The following is a 9085-nucleotide window of genomic DNA, read 5'->3' as shown; positions in this document are numbered from 1 at the left end:
GTTCCAGACTGGCTTGGAAGACTAGAAGGGTCTTTCTAGAGATGAGGGACCTCCGAGGCTATTGAGTATTTTCTAGATGAAGAAACTGAGGTCCAAGGGCATTAACCACCAGGCCTGTGATTTCACTGGTTTAAGGAACTCTTAGGAGGGCAAGCCCTCTCTGAATGCAGGCAACACCTTTCCTGTAGTTAAAGACATTAAATGACTGATGGGTTTCCCAAGGTCTCACAAGCTGTAAACGGCAGAGTTAAGATTTGAACCCAGAACTCCGCACCACATGGTTTCATGGGATTACAAATCTAGAGTTGAACCTAAGACATTGGAGAATCACCTTTTACAGATGGGGAAACCGAGGCTTGGAGAGGTTAACTCTCTAGGGAAATAAGCTGAAGATTTTTTTTTTGGTGGTGTAGGGGATGGAAGTAGGTAATGTGGTCAAGGGGCAGTGGATGGATGTCTGGAAAACTCAGTTGGGGAGGGGGGCAAAACAAATCAGCTCTCTTGGTTGGGAGGTGGGGCTGGAAACGGGGAGGAAACATCTGGGAGGATGTGGTAGGATAGCACCGAAACTCCCACCCTGGGGAGGCTTCTGATAATCTTTCCTCCAGCTTGGACAAGCACAGGACTTTGTCCCAGGCCTGAGCCTTAGCCCCGGGATAACGGAGGCTATTGTTTCAGAGGAGGCTCTGATTTCCTCTCCCAGGAGTTGCCTAAACCAGTGAAATCACAGGGTCTCTGTCATAACTAACGGCAGGTACTATGTGACGCCCCCGTGTGCAGACAAAAATGAAATAATACCCATTTTCAAGAGGTGTGCAGCCTCGGGTTTGCTTTTTTAAATAATTCTTTTTTATTCTGAAGTCAGAAATACCAAATAATGAGTGTTTCCATGTCCTTAATTGAGGAAAAACTGAAGATCTCATGTGAAAATGCACGTCCCTCGGCCTCTGTTTGCAGAGGAGGAGTGGAGAGCTTGGGGGGCCACTGACTGGGCCCAGATCACACGCCGAGTGAATGGCAGAACAGGAAGAGAAAGCGGGGCCTCTCTACCAGCCCGGGCTGCAGCCGGTGCTCCCTGCCGCCTTCCGCCTTCGCAGGATGTCCCTGCTGCCTTGGGGATGCTCAGGAAGGGCCCAGACCTCAGATCCGGCCTGGTCCGATCTCGTTAGGGATGTGATGGGTTTCAGTCTGAGTGATGGGAGACTGAAAGGGGAAGACTGGGGGGAGTTCGAACCCCCCGCACCTTTTCTCTGCAGGGTGAGAGAAGGCTCAGAATAAGGAGCTGCCCTGGCTGAGATCATGCCCGTTGAGCTTTTGTCAGGGTGACTGAAGCAGGGGAAGGGGCCTCCCGAACCCACATTCCACTGCCTTCTGGCAATGTGGCTGGAGATCAGTCTTTAGTGCCTCGTGAGCCTCAGTTTCCCCATCTGCAGAATGGGAATAACAATACTCACACCGCCTCCTCAGGTTATGAGAATCCTTTGGAAGCACAAAAGCCTGGGTTTGGGGGAACTGTCGTCATTCCTGTTATTTAGGGCTAGGGAGACGGTCAGGGAACGCTAGGAGCGGGTGTCTGGGTTGTATTTTGAAGGAGGCTAGAGAGTCCAAAGGGATTCGAGATGCTGTATCATTCCCTTCTCTTAACAGAAGTGTAGGGATGTTAACCCATGAGGGAAATGAGCTAAAGGGTTTTGGGTGGAGTAGGGAATGGGAGTAGGGAATGGGACCAAGGCTAAGAGGGGCAGATGTCTGTGAAACTTGGCTGTGGACATGGAGCAAAGCAGAAATGAAATTTCTTGGTTGGGAGCTTGGTAGCTCAGTGGAGAGAGATGCATTAGGGTGGAGCCAAAATTGTGGAGTAAAGGCTGGGACCCGCCCAAGCTCTCCCCCAAACCCCTCCAAAAACCTATAAATATTTATAAATAAATTATTTATAATTATAAATTATATATTTTATTTATATGTATTATAAATTATATATTTTATTTATATGTTATAAATATATATTTATATATAAATTATAATTATAAAATATGAATAATTATTTATAAATAATAAAACTCCAGATAGATTCCAGAGTGCTAGAGCCCACGGAAAGAAGAAGTGGGATAATTTTTCAGCCTTAGACACCTTAGAAGGTTGGCAGGAAGGATCTGTTGCACCAGGATAAGAGGGGGTACAGTCAGGTCCTAGAAAACCTCAGTTTCCAGACCTCTCAGTCCATAGACTGTAAGGGGATCAGATAACGGGTCAGCAGGAGACTTATAGGTTAGGTTCCCTTTGCTTGCACCAGGGACAGGATTCTCCTGCAATATCTAGTCTTGGATCTGGGTCTCAGTCTCAGTGTGATGAGAAGCACCAGCACAGAAGAGCTTGAAATTGCAGGGGAGCAGGGACCCTGGCCACAGTTCCAGGCCAGGAGAGAAGCAAATGTGCCTCTCCTTAGATTATACTACTTGGGCAGAGCCAAAACCCAGCAAGTCCCCAGAGTTAGCTCTGAAAACAGCGGCACAAAAAAAGCCTGAAACTTGCAGCAGTGTCTCCTCCATTTGGGAAGTACAGCCTCATTTTAATATAGACTTAAAAGTCAAGAAACGGTTTGGAGAATGAGCAAACAACAGAAAAAAATTCTGACCATAGAAAGTTATTGTGGTGACGAGGAAGATCAACACACATTCAGAAAAGGACAACATCATCAAAATTCCTGCAGCCAAAGCCTGAAAAATATAGGAATTGGTTTCAGGCCATGGAGGAGCTCAAAAGAGATTTTAAAAGTCAAGTAAGAGAAGTAGAGGAAAAATTGGGAAGAGAATTATGGGTGATTCGTGAAAATCATGAAAAAGGAGTCAAAAGCTTAGTAAAGGAGGCACAAGTTAGGAGTATATATAGGCAGGGCACAAGTGTGAGTGGAATATGAAAGGACAATATAAAATGATGAAATTAAGGGGTGAGAGAGGAATGTACTGAGAGAGAAAGGGAGAAGTGGAATGGTGCAAAGTATGTGACATTAAAAAAAGGCAAGAAAAAGGTTTTGCAGTAGAGGGGAGGAGAGGGTGAGAGAGTGAACTTTATTCTCATCAGAAATGGCTCAAAGAGAAAATAGCATACACACTCAATAGGAGTATAGAAATCTATCTTACCCTGCAAGAAAATATAAGGGGAATGGATTATGGGAAAGGGGCAGGGTGATAAAAGAGTAGGGTGTGTTGGGGAGGAAGTGGTCAGTACCAAAACACTTTTGAGGAGGGACTTGGTGAAAGAAAAGACAGAAAAATGGGGGAAAGTATAATTCATAATTGTAATTGTAAAAAGAATTCTGAAGCAAGTTTCTCTGATAAAATCTCAGTTCTCAAACATAGAACCAAATTTATGAAAAATCAGAGCCATGCTGCAATTGATAAATGATCAGAAAATATGATCTGTGTCCAAAGGGTTTTAAATTCATGCATATCCTATAACCTAACAATACCACTATTATGGTATGAGTACCAAAAGAGATTTAAAAAAAAAAAAGAAAATGAGCTATATGTATAAAAAATATTCTAGCAACTCTCTTCTCAGGGCAAAAAAAAAAAAAAAAAAAAAAAAAAAAGGAAATTAAAGGGCTATCCATCAGTTGGGGAATGGCTTAATAAATTATGTTGTATGTTTATGATGGAATATTATTTTTCCGTGGGAAATGATGAGCAGGCTGCTAGAGGGAAAAATAAACCTGAAAGGTCCTCCATGAATTCAAGCAAAGTGAAATGTACTGTATACAAAGTAATAGCAATGTTCTGGGATGATCAGCTGTGAATGACTTTGGTATTCTCAGTAGTAGAGTTATCCACGATTATTCTGAAAGATTTATGATGGAAAATCCCATCCATATCCAGAGAAGGAACTGATTGTATTCAAATACAGATTGAAGCATTCTCTCTTTCACTTTTTTTTAAATTTAATTTTTCTTGAGGTTTTTTTTTTTTTTTTAATTAGGGTGAGAGATCTATATTTGTTTGTTTCACAACTGGTTTCTTAATTGTGGGTGGGGATGAGGAAGAGAACTTAGAACTCAAAAATTTGAAAACCAAATGTAAAACAACTTTTTGTTTGTTTCCTTTGTATGTGACTGAGGAAACATATTTATAAATAAAACAAAACAAAAAAGGAGGCACAAAAAATACTGAAGACAACACCTTAAAATATAGCATAGTCCAAATGGTAAAAGAGGCACAAAAAAAAAATCAACAAAGAGATGAACTCCTTAAAAAATAGAATTGGCCAAATGGCAAAGTTCCCTGAAGAAAATAATTCCTTAAAAGTTAGAATTGAGCAAATGAAAGCTAATGACTTTATGAGACATCAAGAAATAAAACAACATCAAAAAAAATGAAAAAACAGAAGAAGATATGAAATATCTCATTGGAAAATCAACTGACCTAGAAAATAGACCCAGGAGAGATAACTTAAGAATTACTGGGCTGAAAGCCATGATTAAAAAATAAAATAGAGCTTCCACATCCTTTTTAAAGAAGCTGTCAAGGAAAACTGCCATGATATTTTAGAACCAGAGGGTACAGTAGATTTGAAAGAACCCACCATCACCTCTTGAAAGAAATCCCCAAATGAAAATTCCCAGGAATGTTATAGCCAAATTTCAGAGCTCCCAGATAAAGGAGAAAATACTACAAACAGTCAAAAAGAAAGAAAAATTCAAATATCGTGGAGCCACAATTAGGATAATACAAGATTTAGCAGCTTCTATATTAAAGAAGCAGAAGGCTTGGGAGATGAGATTCTGGAGGGCAAAAAAGCTAGGATTACAACCAAAAATCACCTACCCAGAAAAATTGAGCGTAAACCTTCAGGAGACAAAAATGGAAATTCAGTGAAATAGAGGACTTTCAAGTATTCCTGATGAAAAGACCAGCACTGAATAGAAAATCTTACTTTTGAATACAAGATGCAAACGAAGCATAAAAAGGTAAACAGAAAAGAGAAATCATAATGGATTCAATAAGGTTAAACTATATTCCTATATGGGAAAATGAAATTTATAATTCCTAAAACTTTTTCATTATTAAGACACTTAGGAGTACACACAGACAGAAAGCAGAGGTGTAAGTTGAATGTGATGGTGTAATTATCTAAAAAAAAAAAACTGAAATGAGAAAGAAGAATATACTGGGAGAAAGGGAAAGGGAGAGGTAGAATGGGATAAATTATCTGACCAAAAAAAGAGCATTTTACAAAAGTGGAAGGGGAAATGGGAGAAGTGAGGAGGGAAGCAATGGACCCTACTTTCCTTGGAATTGGCTCATATTGTGCCTGAAAGTTTCAGCCTTGGAAGTAGTGTAGTTCCAAGGTGTAGAAATCTATCTTAGCACACAGGAAAGCAGGAAATGAAGTGGATCAGAGAAAGGGGTTGGGGGCTGATAGAAGGGAGGGAAGTTTGGGAGAGGTAAAAGTCAGAAGCAAAACACTTTTGAGAAGGGGCAGGGTGAAAGGAGAGAGAAGAGAATAAATGGGGCAAAGGATAGGATGGAAGGAAATGCGCTTAATAATAGTAACTGTGAAAAAGATATTGAAACAAATTTCTCTGATAAAGGCCTCGTTTCTCAAACATAGAGAAAACCGAGTCAAATTCATAGAAATAAGAACCATTCCCCAATTGATAAATGGTCAAAGACTATGAATAGGCAGTTTTCAGGCAAAGTAATCAAAGCGATCTATAGTCATATAAAATGACCTAAATCATTATTGATGAGAAAAAATGCAGATTAAGACAAATCTGAGCAACTACCTCACACCTGTCAGATTGGCTCATATGACAGAAAAGAAAAATGACAACTATTGGAGGAGATGTGGGAAAATTAAAACACTAATGTCCTATGGGTGAAGTTGTATGCTGATTCAACCGATCTGGAGAACAATTTACAACTATGCCCAAAAGTCGATAAAAACTTGCATACCCTTTGATTAAGCAATACCACTACTAGCTGAATGCCAAAATAAAAAGGAAAAGGACCTATGTATACGTACAAAAATATTTATAGCATGTCTTAGTGGTGGCAAAGAATTGGAAATTGCGGGGATGTCCGTCACTTGAGAAATGGGTAAACATGTTGTTGAATATGATTGTGATGGAAAAATACTGTGCTTTAAGAAATGATGAGCAAGATGCTCTCAGAAAAATCTGAAAAGACTTCCACGAACTCGTGCAAAATGAAATGAGTAGAGCCAGGAGAATCTTGTACACAGTAACAGCGATATTGTATGATGCTCCACTATGGATAACAACTATTGTCAGCAATACAATGATCCAAGACATTTCTGTAGGACCTATAGTGAAAGGTGCTGTCCATCACCAAAGAGAGATCTGATAGAACCTGGATGCAGATTAAAAATACTTTTTCTTTACTTTCTTTATTTTTCTTGGTTTTTTTCCCCCCACAAAATGACTTAGAAATATGTTTTGCATGTATAACCTACATTAAATTGTTTACCGTCTCGGGGAGAGAAGAGAAGGAGAGAATTTGGAACTCAAACTTTGAAAAAAATATGTTAAAATTTGTTTTACATATAATTGGGAAAAGCAAATTATTAAATAAGGAAGAAATAATTAGATTCCCAGAATCCATGTCTCCCAAATCTTTTTAATTGTTACACAGATTTGAACTCAGGAAGTCGAGTCTTCCTGACTTCAGATCCAGCGCTCTTAACTATTTTACCACCTGCTATCCTTGCCTGGTGGGGTATGTACATGCTTATTCCCTTCATCTTTCCCCCTGTTGTCTCTTCCCAGGGGACTATGGGCTAGATCAGTGGTCCTCAAAGTGTAGTCCAAAGAATTGTTGGGGTCTCTGAAACCCTTTCAGAGGGTCTACAAATTCAAAATTATTTTTTATTTCTAACATAGCAAATAGCTATAAATAGAACCCATGTGAACAAAAACTCTTTGAACAGATCCTCAATAGTTTTTTTTTTTTTTTTAACAATACGAAGATACCGAGAACAAAAGTTTAAGAACCACTGGCTAGACTTTATGAGGGGATACAGCAAGTGGGAACAGATTGTCCTCTTCTCTTTCACCCTTTCCCTCACCAATCTGCTTCTGGCACGAGCCTTCCTATTTAGGGCTCTGGAACCCTTGCTCCCAGCAGATACTGTCCCCTTGAGAGGAGCCTTTCCTATCCTCTGAACCAATACCTAGCTAGGCTGGGTCCTAGCTTCACCCCTTGGCTCTGTGATCTTCCTGAACAGTTCTCCCTGCTTATGTGCCTCAGTTTAGCCGGCCTTAGCGAACCCCGTTCTGTGTTAGGGGAGAACTCGGAGTAACAAGATAGAGCAGGGTCGGTGGATTTGCTAAATGAGTTTATATTAGGTATATTGTCCTGTGTTTTCCCCTATCACCCAAGGTGACCCAGTGGGGATTTCCACAGCCAGGCTTAGAGGTTTTGCTCTCAGTAGTCTGGGATGTGTTTGGTATTTAGTGCTGAATTCACTTTTTACAATAGTAATAAGAAAACAAGTTTTAAAAAAATCCCACTTCTCTGTTTTCTTTTTTCTTTCTTTCATTTTTTTCTTTGGTTGGTGGATAGTACCCTTTATAGCAATAGGCTGTCTCTCTTTTGGCCCCTTCCTTTGGTTCTTTTCTAGAGCCTTCAATAACCTATGCTTGTATAACTCAGACCTTAATAATCAATTTCCAGCATCTCATTACTTGTGACATCAGAGATGAGAAACTGAGTAATATAGGTCATGGTTTTATTTGTTTCTTGTTTTCGTATCCCTAGCATCCAGCATAGAATCTAGCACAGAGATTACTTGCTGAATTTAACAGAATTCTATAATTTAAGATTGCTTCCAACCAGAACACTGAATATTGTGAAGATTTCTCTCAGTTCAAACATTCTATGAGTTAAGGCCTGATGGCAGCTCTGATATTTTCTGTTTCAGGATCCTTCCCAGCTCTGACTATATTCTGAGGTTCCTTCCAGCTCTAATATTCCATTTTCTAGCTCTGACAGATACTCTATAAGATCTCTCTCAACAAAAAGTAGCAATTATAACTTATTCAGCTGTTCTGAATTTGGAACTATACCCAAAGAACTCTAAAACCATGTATACCCTTTGCTTCAGCCATATTAGGTCTATATCTTAAAGAGATTTTTTTAAAGGGGGAAAGAACCTACATATACAATAAATATTTATAGCAGTTCTTTTTGTGGTGGCAAAGCATTGGAAATTGAGGGAATGTTCATGAATTGGGGAATGGCTGAACAACTTGAAGAATAAGAATGTAATGGAACACTATTGTTCTATAAGAAACTAAAAAAGAAATTAAAAAGAAATTAAATTATAAGAAATAAAAAAATTAGAAATAAAATGATGAGCAGGCAGATTTCAGAAAAACCTGGAACTTACATGAACTGATGCAAAGGGAAGCAAGCAGAACCAAGAGAACACCGTACACAGTAATAGCAGCATTTTGGGATAATCCATTATGAGTGACTTAACTTCTCAATCATGCAATGATCCAAGACAATTCCAAGGAACTCATGATGGAAAATGTGATCCACATCCAGAGAAAGAACTCTGGAGTCTGAATGCACTTTTTAAATTTGCTTTTTTGGTTTTTTTGTGGCTTTCCCCTTTTGTTCTGTTTCTTCTTTCACAACATGACTAATGTGGAAATATGTTTCCATGCTTGCATATGTAAAACCTATATCAGATTGCTTGCCATCTTGGGGAGGGGGGGAGGAGAGAAAGGGAGGGAAAAAATTTGGAGCTCAAAACCTTATCAAAATGAACAGTGAAAACCATCTTTTACCGGTAATTGGAAAAAAAATAAAATACTATTTACAAAAAATAACAACTATATTTGAATATTATTAATACAGTAGGTACTTTAAGAATTTTTATTTTCATGTATGAGTAAATATAAAAAGATTTTTTAAAACAAGTTTCCATCTTGCCTTGCTCTTGCACAACTTCTAAAAAGATTCTGGGTCAGATTTTCATTGTGATTAGCTAAAATAGAGAACCTGACCCTATTTCTTATCTGATTCCTCCTTTCTATGAGATAGGGGGAAATATCTTCACC

This window comes from Sarcophilus harrisii, chromosome 1, assembly GCF_902635505.1.
Source record: "Sarcophilus harrisii chromosome 1, mSarHar1.11, whole genome shotgun sequence".
Lineage (NCBI taxonomy): Eukaryota > Metazoa > Chordata > Mammalia > Dasyuromorphia > Dasyuridae > Sarcophilus > Sarcophilus harrisii.
The sequence above is the reverse complement of the archived record's forward strand: the minus strand, read 5'-3'. Positions refer to the sequence as shown.